This window comes from Ursus maritimus, unplaced genomic scaffold, assembly GCF_017311325.1.
Source record: "Ursus maritimus isolate PB19 unplaced genomic scaffold, ASM1731132v1 scaffold_6, whole genome shotgun sequence".
NCBI lineage: Eukaryota > Metazoa > Chordata > Mammalia > Carnivora > Ursidae > Ursus > Ursus maritimus.
The window spans coordinates 17855907-17870187 of NW_024426774.1; the positions used below are offsets into that span (position 1 = coordinate 17855907).

General features: G+C 47.0%; 1 protein-coding gene across 3 annotated transcripts in view; it reads left to right on the top strand.

Annotated features, from left to right (window-relative positions):
* Positions 1 to 14281, top strand: part of LOC103671695 (kelch-like protein 29) — a 214417-nt gene that overhangs the window by 38562 nt on the left and 161574 nt on the right. The gene's annotated exons all lie outside the window — the stretch shown is intronic.

Consider the following 14281-nt stretch of genomic DNA (forward strand, 5'->3'; position numbering starts at 1 on the left):
GGGCGGTTCCAGCTTAATAGAGAATGCCATTAACAAGCGAGCCGGAGTGTGTCCCTGTCTGGAGCCTTGATTAGCCATCAACACGCTCGCAAGCTCATTTCTTGATTGGTGTTGGAATATGTCACACCCCGATGGAGCGTTGCAGGCCGTCGCCGCTGATGGATTAATGACAGAGCCCCTGCTGCACGGCCTCACCCACGACGGCAGCCGTCCAGAGGCAGGAGTGTTTGGCTGTGCCGGCAGGAGGCCTTGGCACGGCGAGGTGTGCAGCTTCTAGGAGTCTGCGTGGGCAGAAGTGGAGAGGAAGAGGCGCTCTGGGACAAGTTGCTTTGTCTTTCTCTGTCCCCTGCCTGTGAACTTGGGGCACTTGAGGCCCATGTCGTGCCCTAGAAATGTTTTTGAGGTGTTTAGGGTCTGACATGGGCAGAGGATTGTTCTAGTTTTACCCAAGGCCCATCCGATTTTCCTTGCGTTCCAGAATCACTTTAACCTGTCTTGTGTTAGGAGGGGTGTACGTGTCGCATCTCCTCTTACATACCCACACCAACAACAAGCACATACCCACTGTGTGTAGCCAGCTTTGCCAGAGTGCATCTGGGTTATCATTCTCTTCGGGTCAAGAAGGGCAACCTTGTCTGCCTCCCACACCCCTCACACATTTCACGTTATGTTTGTTACCTGGGCTGAGATCCATACTCAACGCAAACAGGAATGTGTGGCTGAATTGGGAGGAGGGCCCCCCTCTTGCACCCAGACCCAGGAGCTCAGCATACCCTGAAGATTTCACAACATGCAAGGCATGGTCTGAGGGCTTTGGCTCCCCCGACAGAACTGGCAGAGCCTCCAAACACTTCTTTAGTATTCACTTCCCAGATGCCCCGCTTTCCCTCTAAGGCACCTCTCCAGACACTCCATGGAAAGTTCTGTGCTCCCCCTCTGAGCCCAGGCTTGAGCTAGGCTGGGCTCTGGGTTTTCTCCCTGACTCTGCTGCTAACTCAAGGTTCAACCTTGCTTGGGCAACTGTCTCCTCCTCTTTGGGCCTCAGCTTCCCCATGTGCACAACAAGGGGGCTTGGAACAAATGACCAACTCTTTCAGTTAACAAATTGTGGACATTCACCTCTCACCAACTTAAGCCTGCACTTGGGCACATATGTACATATGTGCGTGCACACACACACACACACACACACACACACACATGCCCAGCTGGGTCCTGATCCCTCACCGATGAGCTCAAGATCCGTCCTCTCCATGTGAGCCCCTTCTGTGCAGCCCAGGGAGCAGTGCTGCTGGCATTGGGGCCTGGGCCCCCCCAGGTCCCAGGAGAGGCTGCAGTGCACAGCAGAGGTGTGACCCTCACCGTGCAAACTGCCCTCCGGCCCTGAAGCATAGAGCAGGCTCCAAATGTGGACGCTCACTGCTCTATGTCAAAGCGGTTTTTTGCTTTGTAAGTATCGTAACTGCCCCATCAACAGTTTAGGAAATAGAGATGAGGAGAAGGAAATCAGCAGCCACTCACCACTATCACTTTGTAAGTTTCCTTCTCATGATTTTTCACATGTGTATTTTATAATTTTTTCATGCTTGGCCCTCTCCTAGGCACTTGATGTATATTAACGATGTAAATCTTTGCAACAGTCCTTCTGGAAAGGAATTAACAGACCCCATTTTATAGAAGACAAAACTGGAGGTTGAGTGGGCTGCTGAGGAGACTCGGCTGCTAGGACTGGGATTCGAACCCTGGCCCTGTGATCCCAGAGCCTCCCGTCCTTCCACTAGCGCACTGGTTCTCACACGTCACCTGTGTGAGAATGCCCTGGAAGGCTTGTTAGAGCAGAAATCAGTAGGCCCACCTTGGGAGTTTGGGATTCAGTAGGTCTGAGCCTGAGATTCTGCTTTGACAAACGCCCAGCAGATGCTGCTACAGCTGCTGACCTGGGATCCACACTTTGAGAACCGCTGGACTGCTCTACATTTCTTCCTTGCATAGACCCAGCTCCTGATTTCCCAACTGGTTCAGAAAGCATCGCCCGATGTGGTTGTTGAGCTACACACACATCCCTTTCTGTGGCTGCATGGTATGGGGCATGCTCTTTCAAAGAAACCTGTTGAGCCCTGGAAACCCCCTCCCAGTTACAGCCTCCCTGAGAAGGGCTCTTGGGGCCCTCAGTGTCAGTATCTAGCGCCAGTCCTGCCCAAAGCTATTTCCATTTACCTAAATCGGACCCGATATCAAAGCACAATTAGGTTTCACCTCCACCAAGAAGCCCACCCTGCCTCCACCAGCCCCTGTGGATAGAGATCACTTGCTGGGAACAGTAACATGGGTGCTGCTGTGGTTGATGGCCTTGTTTAGAGCCTGGAAATGAGTTTTGTCTCTTCTAAAGAGTGACCCTCCAATCCCAGAGCCACAGACCATCAGCCCTGCAGGGCGCTTGGAGGACGTTTGATCTGCCCCCACCCCCCATTGTATAGATGATGAAACTGAGGCCCAGAGGCAAAGAGAATTGTCCCTGGTCACACACAGCACTGTCCCTGTAGAAGTCCATTTTGAATTAATTCATGACAACTATAGATTTGTTTTTTGACTTTACAACTGATTTACAATTACCACTTAAAATGCCTTCCTAAGATGACACGACATGGAAAGCATTCAGACTGGAGACAGACTGGGTATAGTATCTCTCCCTCCTTCCCCGCATGCAGCCTGGGGAAGCTTCTGGAGCCATTGCCACAGTATTGTCTGAAGGCTTTCCAGCACCTGTGTGGGTAGTCGCTGGAGAAGGCACCGGATTTCGGATCCTATTCCAAACATCTCCAAGGGGTCCACCGGAGCCAGGGCCCCCTTGGCTCTTCTGACTCCCCAGGGGCTAGAGCTGAGTTTACAGGTGTCCAGAGTTTGCAGATGGGTCCTTTATGCAAACATGTGTGTGATCTGTGTGCAGAGCCCAGGGTGGAGAGCGGCAATGGGGTGAATAATGTGGAAGAAAGCCACAGCTGGTCTTTCTCTGTAGGAGGGAAATATGCCTGGAGGCTTCTGTTTTTATTATCTAACAAGTGTATTTTCTCTGAAGCGGGCTCAAAATGGGGTGAGAATAATTATTCCCTGCAGCCCCACCTCCGCCTCCTCCTCTCAGGGGACCGCTGTGACAGGCTCCTGGCTGGCCTCTCTCCCTCATCCCCTCCACCCGCAGNNNGTGGCCGCCGTGAATACGGATGGGGGAAGATTATTCTTCATTTCAAATATCCCCTTATTTTTTTCTTATTACAAAAGCAATATACGTTCATTATTTAAAAACCAGAAAATATGAACAAAAAAGAAGCGTATGAAAATACCTCATTATACCACCTACCCCAAAGATAACCACTGTATAAAACTATAGCTATCAATTCCAGATTATCCTTTCTCTTCTTCCTCCTTCTCTCTTTCATTTAAGGTTTTTATGTACATATTTGGTGTTATGGGTTTGTTTTTGTTTTTTTTTTTACCATAAATGAAATCATGCTTATGCATATCATAACCTGCTTTTTTTCACTTAGAGTATCTTGGGCACCTTTCCATGTCAATGCTCGAATATCTAACTCATCCTTGTTAAATAGCAGTCAATTATTCATGATGCTGAAGCATTGATTTATGCAATCCTCTTTTGTCGGGTGTTGAAATTATTTTCAAACTTTCCTCGTGAACAACGCACACATCTTTGTGCACTGCCCAGTTACCTGGTTAGTTTATTGGCTGTTGTTTCAATAGTGATGCTGATTTATTCATCCGTTCAAGCAGATATTTACCAAATGCCTGCTAGGGGCCTGCCATGGTACCACATGCTGGGGATACAGTAATGCCCAGGATGACAAGGTCCCTATCTCTGCACTTCCAGAAAGGGGACGCGGTTCGTAAACAAGAAACAAGTAAATTTTAACAATCCCTGCAGCTTGCGGGAACTGCTGTACAAAACCAACAGGGTGACGTGATAGAGGGATTGAGGGAGGAGGCGGGGCAGCTACCGTGGATGGGAGGTCAGAGCAAGGCTCTCTGAGGAGGCGTGTTTGAACGAGACCTGCAAGCGAAGAAGGCAGGACTGAGCAAGATGAAGGAGGGGACTGGCGTGGCTGAGGAATGGGAAGGAGGCGCAGAGCACAGGGGACAGCTGGCCTAAGAAGAGACTGGAGAAGTAGGGGGGACTGGAGCGCTAGAGACCCCAGGGGCTGCAGTAACTATGTGAATTTCATGCCCGGAAGAATGTGACATGGCAGTGGGGGGGTTTGGGGGGGTGATGAAGGGACAGGAAAGGCATTGAGATTTATTTGGACCTGGAACCTACAGGACATTGAGGGAAAGAGAAGAATCAAAGGAGACTTCTGGGTTCATCCTGAGGAACCTGGTTCTGCCCCCTCGTTGATTTCCAGAGTGAGTGCCCTGAGTTGTCCCAATGATGGCAAGGGAAAGCCTCCTATCCGTGGCAGGGAGAATGCCCGTGGGATTGCCCACATTTGCCTCTTCTGCGGGGTCTCTCTAGCCCCTTAGAGGATGGACATCTATGCTAGTCCTGCGTCTCCAACAGCAGAAGGGTTAGCCCTGTGACAAGGAAATCCTACAAAGCGTGTACTGAAATCTCTTTACAAAGTTGCCAGGGCACCTGGGTTACGGGGCTAGAGACCCATTATTAGGATGTTGCCGGGATCCTCTTGTTCCCAAACGTTATGTATAACTGGCCCCAGGAGGGAGCGTGGGGTTGGATGGGGGCAGAGCTGTGGCCAGAGGCTACTTGCAGTGCTGTCCAGGTGCCCTAGGACTGGGACTAATCCACATCCCCCGCTGTAGCTGGAAGGAGAAGGGTGCCAATAGGAGGCACATCACAGAGGCAAACAGATTCCCAATCTGATTTCACAAAGCAATAACGGTGTCTTTTTAAAAGATGAAAAATGCAACTGTCAGTGTGCAGTAAGTGTCCTCCCTCTTGGGGGGGAGGGTATGGTGGGGTGTGTGTGAGTGTATAATCCTTAAAAAACCAAAGCTAGGCTGTGGGTCCTGGTCCAAAGCCAGGAGCTCTGTGCTTTGACAAGGCAAAGAGGATGGTTTTGTTCTGCGGGAGAGAGAGCTCTTGTCCAAACCCTCCGCTCGGGCGAGGGCACCAGTCAAGAATACAACCCTAATTGAAACTTCAGGCAGTCGTAACGTATAGTCAGAGTGGGCTGAAGTTCTCCTGATTTCATGCTTGGGCCTTTTAGACAGGAAGGAAGAAAGAAAGAAATGGAGAGATTGAGATGCCTCCCCCCAGGCCATTCCTCGTGAACCAGTTACTGGGGTTTTATACACATTTTTACAAAGGGATAAATATGTGGGTCAGATGAAGTAGCTTTGCGGGGGACTGGGTTTTGACGTGCTGTACGTAGTTGTCCATAATGGGGCGAGACTGGCAACCCTGAGCCGTTACTGTGATTAAATCCTCAGCCTCCTCAGGTCCCATTGGCTCTCGGTCCAGCTGTGAGCAGCACACAAACGCTCTGTCATCATGTGGTCTGGGCAGCCTGTGCCCGCCAAGGCCTAGGGCAGGGGTAGTGAGTGTCCCTGGACATGGGCTGGGGGGGGATGGTGCTGGCCGAGGGAACTGGTGGTCTTGTCATAAACAAGCCCCACCCCCTGCCTTCACATCATCCCATTGCTTGATGCTCTGGGGGCTAGTGTGAGGCAGAAGCTGGGTGTGACTGAAGGGTGAGGAGGCCATGATTAACTCATTGGGGAAAGTACCCTAAAAGTGGCAGCATTTCAGTGTGGACTTTGGAATGGGGCATGTCAGCAGCGATGGCGGAATGGTGAGTGCATTCTGGGTAGTGGGAGCTACATGCCCCATGGCATAGAGGCATGAAAAATGGGTGGTGAACACTGGAAGACACAGAATGTGGTGCTGGTTAGATGAGGGGTACTGGGAGACCACACTGGGGAGGTAGACTGGGTCACATTTTGAATGATCTTGAAGGCCATCCTGAGGTATACGTCCTTGAGGCTACAGGAGCCTCCAGAGGGTTTTGTGCCTATGAGTGAAGGCATCACATTACAAAGATGGCGCCATCAAGCGAAGGCCGTGGCCAGACTGGATGGGAGCAAAGTTACAGGCCATTGAGAGCTGTGGTGGCCGGGTGGACATGACGATCCTGAACGGGACAATCCTAGCGGCCGTGGCAAAGAATCGACAGGGCCTGGGAATCCGTTTGGGGTGACATGGTGAAGGAGAAGTCAAGTTCACCTCCTGAGTTTGGGAAATAAGCTGCTGTTGCGCGTAAATCAATTTTCTACTCCACTAAGTTCATTCATTTAAGTGCCCAAACTTAAATTATGGTGACCACTGTACAACAGCCTCTGCCTTTTTAAGCAAAGGAAGTAGAACATAATGTAACTACAGTTGGCTGAGACCGTGGCTGTGGATAGTTGTGAGGGCGCTCAGTGTCCCACACCTCGAGGCCTGTTGAGGTGTTTGGGACCCTTTGCCCAGCCCTGAACAGCTCCGGGCTATTGTACTTAGCGAGTTCTGGGTCTTCTCTGTAACAAACAAACAAACAAAGCTATTGCTTCAACCCTGTTCTTCCCTTCTTTGCTTCCAGCTGTCACTTCTCAGTTGTGGAGCTTTTAGGACACTCATTCTCCTGCTATTTCTAATCTTCTGCCCCAAGCTTTTCCAATCTACAGCTCTTCTTAAAATAAAGTGTGCGGCCATTGTGAGGGTTGTTTCCCTCCTTAACTGGCGGGTTCCTTCCATGACTTCTATTTCCATAGCTTTACTGCAGATAACTGAGCTCTGAGTACGTGGGGATGTTTTCCTGTTCCTTCCGTATTACCCACCGTGCCTAGCACGGAGCTGAGCCCATTGTCCGTACTCCGTAAACATCTATGGATTTAAGAGATGTAAATAGCCTTCTGTGTATTTTTTTCCCCCATCATCAAAGGAGTCTACCTCTAGTCCCTTGAAAGCCCATGTTACAAAGCCGTTTGGAGAGCCGGTTTTTCTTCCCTTTACATGTGGTGTTAATTGTTTGGCTATTGCCTGCGGCACCGCTGGAGGAGCAGAACAGCACTGCCTCTCCTCATTGTCTGTGGATTTGGGCGCCGAGTGCAGCCCAGAGAAAAGCGGATGAGTCACAGGTGTGGAGGTGCCGGGCGGCTCTTGTTGTTAGCGGTACAAAGCCACAGGTGTGCATTGAGAGTTGCGAAGCAGGAAGAGGAGCCTTGATGATTTTGAGGGTCTCGGGTCAAGTTAGTTACATGTGGACTTGAAAATGCTTTGGAGATGCAGCCAGCCTTCCCCAGCCATGGAGAAAATGAGAATGATTACAGCTATTTGCTGTGGGGCCGCCATTGAAGCCCATGTCGTGCTAGTCCACGTCTTCGTGCCCGGAGCTATAAATTAAAAATATGCCTCAGACTTGGGTGCCATTTCTCTGACTAGAAGCTGGGTCTGTTTATTCCCTTGCGGTTGCTAGGAGCATTGTAGACCAGAAGGAAGGGAATGGAAGATGAATGATTTTAAGCATATTTTCCAAGAGGAATGAAACTGTAAACACAAATTCTCACACACCAGAAAGTAACTGGTTTCCACCCACTGTAGCAAAAGCTCATTGCGAGATCAAGACTCTCTGAAAATCAATCCCCCGCACTCTGGCTCCGCTGGGTTGCTGGCTTGATTGAAAGTCCTGGTTCAGCAGGAATGTGTGGGCAAGGTGTAGTAAGTAGGCCACGTCTATGCAAACCAGCCTCTGAATCGGTTATTTAAAACAACAGACTTGGGTGACATCAGCAATCATCCTAATCGAGTTCCTCTGGGAGCAGCGGGGCATCTCCGAATCTCATTTAATGCCACGAGATGGAGGTTGGTTTCAGATTGCTACCACAGTTGTGAAAATTCGACAGTTTTCTGGCCCTCCTTTATTTTAACACGGTCCTTAACTTGGAGAAGTTGGCATGCCTCTTGCTAGAGAGACTAGAGAAAAAGGCGCTGTCTTTTATGTGGGTGACATGGTTTTATTTTCAGAGATTCAGAAAGAGCTTAATAGAGCACGGGCTTTGCTCTCTAATTATTACCATAAAGACGGCTGCTGAATTCTAAACCCAGAGTCAACACTTTTGACATATGTTCTCCAGCATTTAACTGGCTTATAGCAAACATCCTGTCTCAGTTTCTATATCACCAGGCAAAAATCCACACCAAAATGTAGTGGCTTAAAAGAACAACAGTCATAGTTATTTGCTCAGGATCCTGCAGTGTGGGCAGGGCCCAGCCAGGATGGTTCATCTCTGCTCCTCATGATGTCGGCTAAGTACCTTGACTGAGGTGGAAAGGTGCGTTTCCAAGGCAGTTCATTCACAGGGCTGGCAAGTTGTTGCTGGCTGTCGGATCGAAGCTCAGCTGGGGCCCGTTGACCAGAGCCCTGCTTCCTTCCCCTGTGGCCTCTCCCTGTGGCTAAGTTGGGTTTTTCTCAGCACAGTGGTTGGGTTCTGAGAATATCCTAAGAGTAGAAGTTCTCAGAAGACAAGCCCCACTCTGCAAGCACAGATCAAACTTCTGCTCGTGTCTTTCTTGCTTTTATCTCATTGGCTAAAACCAGTCACACAATGTGGCAAGGAGCATCGTAGCCCCTAAAGATGTCCACATCCTAGTCCCTGAAAGCTGTGAATTTGGTATCTCTGCAGGCAGTAGAGATTTTGCAGACGTTAAAGATGTTGAGATGGAGATTATTCTAGATTATATGGGTGGGCCCAATGTCCTCACAAGGGTCCTTATGAGCAAAAGAGGTATAGATGGAAGAGTCAGAGTCAGTGTCCGAGAAAAAGATGGGAGGACAGAAGCAGAGTTTGGAGTCATGCAGAGGTTGGCTTTGGAGTTGGAAGTCACTCAAAGCTGGAAAAGGCAAGGAAGCGGATTCTCTCCTAGAGCCTCCAGAAGGAACACTCTTGCTGACACCTTGATTTTAGCCCATTGAGACTCATTGTGGGCTCCTCACTTCCAGAACCACCAAATAATAAATTTATGTTGTTTTAAGCCACAAGTTTGGGGGGATTTGTGACAGCAGCAATAGGAAATGAATGCACAGGGGCCAAGCACAGAGTCAGTGTGGGGCAGACATACACAGAGTGAGTACAGGAGCCTGGGTTCATGGGGGGGTCACCAAGGCAACAGCCTACCATTCGAACCAGGGTACATCCTGCAAGCCAGAATATCATGGGGTTTTCATCAGGAAGTGATTTTGCTCAGAGTTAAATATTTTATGGGTGCCTCATCATAACTTCTCCTGGTCAAGGTGAGCGTTTAGTTTCCTATGCTTCGTTGTATTCCAGCCTAAAATTGTTACTGCCACCGTGAATGGGACACCACTTTAGGGCCTTGTGCTGGAACCAAGCTAAGATTCTTTTTCCTTTCCCCGATTTTTATTATGAGAAATTTCAAACATAGAGAAAAGTGGAAAGAACAATAAAATGAATTTCTGGATACCACCTAGATTCAGTCATTGTTGATATTCTGACATATTTGCTTAATTTATAGTTGTTTGCATATTTAATGTGTGTGTGTGTGTATTTGTTTGTTTGCTTGTTTGTTTTTTGCTGAACCTTTTGAAAGTTGCAAATACCCAGACCCTTCATCCCTAAGTACTCTAGTATATGTGTCTTAACTATATGGACATTCCCCCAAATTACCACATTGCTATTATCACATCTAAGAAAATTAATAACAATTCCCCACTATCATCTAACATCCGTTCTACATTCAAATTTCCCCAATGGCCAAAAAAATTATTCATTCATACATTACATTTAGGTGTTAATGTCTCTCTGTTCTCTTATTCTAAAACCGCCCCACACCTTTTTCCCCTTTTCATGACATTGGAGAGACCAGGCTAGTTTTCTTATGGAATGTCCCACATCGTTGATTCTCCCAGTCATTTCCTTGCAGTGGTGTCTGACCTGTTCCTCCCTCCCCTGAGTTTCCTATAAACTAGAAGTTAGGTTTAACGACTTGGCTGAATGTGGGTTCCACACTTTTATCAAGAATACGTCGTAAACGGTGCTGTGCCGTTCCTGTGGCATCACACACAGGTACATGATGTCTAGTGTGTGGTAAAGTTAAGTTAATCACTGGGGCAAAACTGATAGGTTTTTCCCTCTGTGATTGCAAGTAACCTGTGGGCTGATACTTCAGCATGGGGCAAATAGGCTGTTTCCAACAAATTTCCATCCCCGAAAACCCTTACTGAAACCAGTTATTTCAGGTGTTGATGGTGACTTTCTAATCCTGTCATTCTTTCTACATTTATTAGGTGAAGGTGTTTGTAAAGAAGACCTCATGTCCCTCTTTGAGGCCCTCCTTGCTTTTAGGCACAGTATGTCCCAGATAGACCTTGTATTTTCACTGTTCTAGACCTAAATACAGCCATTTTCCTGAGGGATCCTGGTTCTTTTTAGTGGGGAATTTAAAACCAAGATCTGGGCACTAGGGATGCTCATTCTAGGACCATTTAGTGGATAGAACCAGAAAACATATTTCTTTACTAAATGTTGTGTTCACATTGATATTTCTGATTCAAATTTAATATTCAGGGTATTTTCCTTAACTTTTTAGTTTTTGTTTTTTTTTTAATATTTGAATTTCTCTTCCCAAACTGAAAATTCGATTGACATACATTAAATGTATGTACACAGATGTACCTCCATGTCCATAATAATATATAAACACATAAAACAGTTTCAAACTTAAAGCACCAATATTATTAGTAAAGTAAAACTACTGAGTGAAGCCTTTCTTTGCATTTCTTTTGACCTTAGAATATATCCCATTATGAAAGTACAGAGTACAGTGTTCAAAAGTCATTCTTTGTGTGATTATGTTATCAAGTCGATAAGCAGGTTTATTTGTGGACATTTGTTTTAAATCGTAAGGTTTACCTGTCCTTTTTAAATTAATTTTTGTGGGGGGTTTTGGAAAATAAAAACCATTTACGTGGTTTGAAAGTGAAAAGTGTATAATTATGGCAGCCTCATCTAAATCTTGACTCCATACGTGTCTTTTCCATCCCAGGCCCCTACACAGGTCACCACTTTTTCAGCTTTTCATTTCTCCTTCCGCAGTATCTTTTTGTAAAAATAAGCAGATTTTATATTCTTTCTGATTTCCACTTGTTTCCTAGACAAGAGTAGCCGAGTGCCTATGCTTTCCTTCCTCTTGCCTTGTCCACTTTTTAGCATAGCCCTAACGTGTCTCCACGTGAGCCCACCGAGGCTGCCCCCCTTCTCTCGAGCCGGGGATGCTCCGTTTCACCGAGCGGAGGCACTGGAGTGGATTCAGCCAGTGGCCTATTGGATTGTTTCTGATCCTTTCCCTTGCCAACCATGCTGCGATGAGTGATCTCTAGCCCATGTTTTTTCATACATGTGAACGTATGTCTTCAAGTGGAATTCACGGGTCATAGATAAAAACATACATTATTTCATCGGGTCTTGCTAACTTCCCGTCTTTGGGGCCATGCTGCCCTGCGTTCCCCCACTGGTAAGTGGGTCTCCACAAACTTTGGGATTTTGCCAATACCGTGAGGAAGAGGTACTCTTTCAGCTTAGTTGCTATTGATATTTATGTTATGTTGGGGAAGACTGAGCATTTTTTTCTTAGGTCTAAGGGCCGTCATCCTTTCTCTTTCTGTGAACGGTATACATCTTTTGTTCATTCTTTGTCTTGCTCTTGGTCTTTTTCTTCTCAATTTTAAGAGCTTTTTCTAATACTAAGGAGATTAAACCTTTGTCTCTGATAGAAGTTACAACTCTTCTCCTTTCTTAGTGTTGTCATTTGTCTTTTGACTTGACTTATATGTATTTTGCTGTGTATTTACTTTTTTACATAGACAAATTTATCAGTCTTGTGTTATCTCTAGATTTTAAGTTAAAATTAGAAAGACTTTTTCATCCCCCAGGTTATCAAGGAGTTCACCCATTTTTTTCTAGGACATGTATAATTTCATTGTCCATTTAGATAATCTAATCCATGGGGAGTTTATTCTGGTGAATGCTGGGAGATGTAGAGTTAGTTTTGTTTTTCCAAAAGGCCATGCATCTTTCCCCCAAAGGTTTGAGATGTCACCTTTGTATATGCCGAATTTCCACATGTCCTTGGGTCTACTTGCCAGTTTTCTATTCTGTTCACTGATTTGTCAGACCTGAGATTCCTGAAGATCACCTTGACCCACCTCGGTGGAGGATAGTGTGTCTCTGTCATTCCTTCCGTAGTCCAGAGTCAGCCCAACCCCAGAAGGCAAAGCTTATGACAAAGCACTTAACCTCAGCAGAGAGCAGCTGCGGTCCACAGGATCGGACTGCAGTTGACATCACAGCAGACTCTGCAACCCACATGGTACCAACAGTTTTGTAAAGGGCAACAGTATTAACAGAGCGGGTCTGGGAACAGCCAGCACACCTAGTCCTCGGGGGTAGATGCTCTAAAAGTTCTTCCTCTAGGTCATGCTGGACTATTAGGTGCCATGTACCAATCTCTACTATTTGGCTCCCTGTGGAATTGCTTTTGATGAAGAACACTTTGGTGGCAGGTCATGGGCCTATATTGAGGGTTGTGCTAAGAAAAAAACCCAGTGAAACTCGAGAGCGTTGTTGAGCATTCACTATACTGTTCTCTCATTCCTGGTCTGATCTTATCTTTCCCATCTTTATCCTGGTTTCCTGACATTATTTTACTTGTTTCTTTTCTTTTTATTTTAATGCGTCTTTGGAAACCGTTTTTGGAGCCGGGGGATGTATTTTCGAAGGAGAAGGGAGGGAAGGAAGGGAATTAGACGAGACCGAGGGCTTTGTACTGCTGAAATATGTAAACAATGTGCAGTCCTTGATTTCAGGCTGGATTTGCTGCACTTTTCAAAGGAACTTCTCTTTGACAGGTTTACCTAATGCAGAGAAACACCTTTGCTTCCAGGTCAAGCAGTTTCATCCTTTAAATCTTATCATTTTAGATCAGGGGGAAATAAACACAGAAGGATTTTAAAAGCTGATGCGGGTTCAGACAAGTGTTCTTAGTGACCAAAGTCAGTCTGAAACATTGGTGTTTGACTTCATTGAACGCGTCCACACCCGAACTCGCCTTTGCCGTCCTGGGCCCGTGTTGGAGTGAATGCTGCATCGCCCCGTGGACCAAATGCAGAACTTTCTGCTGGCATTCATCACCATGCAGGCACTGTCTCCCTCACTTCCTGGCTCTTCTCCTTTGGTCCAGCAGCCCTTTTAACCATGTGCAGAGCACACCACCTCTAGGCTGCCATGGCTGCCTTATTCTTTTTAAATTCCATTTTCTCTAGTCTCCCCAGCCCCATGCTCTAGTTTGCACCCGAGGTGACTACACTGACCTTGCTTTCTTGCTTGATAAGTTCGTTTGCACCTTTCTTGCAGGTGTGTGCACAGAATCCCAGAGCTAGAACGGCATGCCCTGAGTGCCCTGTGTGGTCAGTTCTGTGGTGAGGGAAACAGATGGGTAGAACAGGGATCCTGCCCTAAAGGGGTACCAAGAAAGACAGCCTGGGTGCAGTCTCTGCAGGGGGGTGCGGTGAGTGGGAGTGGTGGTCCCGAGATTGCTCCTTGGGGAGGCCTGGAGCTGTAGGTAAAAGAAACCTCAGAATTGAACTTCTGCCCCCAAAGTGGTTCTTGGACACTGGGGACTGCTGGTTCGGAGCATTCACCTTCCTCCTGGGCTCAGTTCTGTTCATCATTGTCCTCCCGAAGCATGGCACCGCCCTCTGCTCTTCCAGATAGGTCTTCCTTTGGTGTCTTGTCCTCCTATTCTCTTCAGTGTTTGAAGAGAGAAAACAGTTTTGCCGAAGTCCTTGCTTGGGGGTACCCACTTCTGATGCATTTGGTCAAGCACCCTTGCAAATATAAAAAGTTACCCATCAGCCCACTGTGTCTTCTGAACACTGCTGATTACCTTGACTTGGACCCAGCTAGCCCTTCGTGGCTGACCATGCCCCACCCCTATCAGTCTTAGCACCGAGGTCATTGTTATAGGCTTTATGCAAAGGCCTATATCCCTTATTCACAAAACTGAAATAGAGAAAGCTCTGGAAACAAGAAATCATTTGACAGCAAAAGCTGACCTAAACTGACACGAGGCCTTTAGATTCCTCATTTCTCCCAGTAGATGTAAATATTCACACCTTTTGCTGTAGAAATACTGTGTCTGATTCAGGGGTGTTGTTGCAGACCCTCCTGGGAGTATCATGAAACACATTTATATTCTAAATTC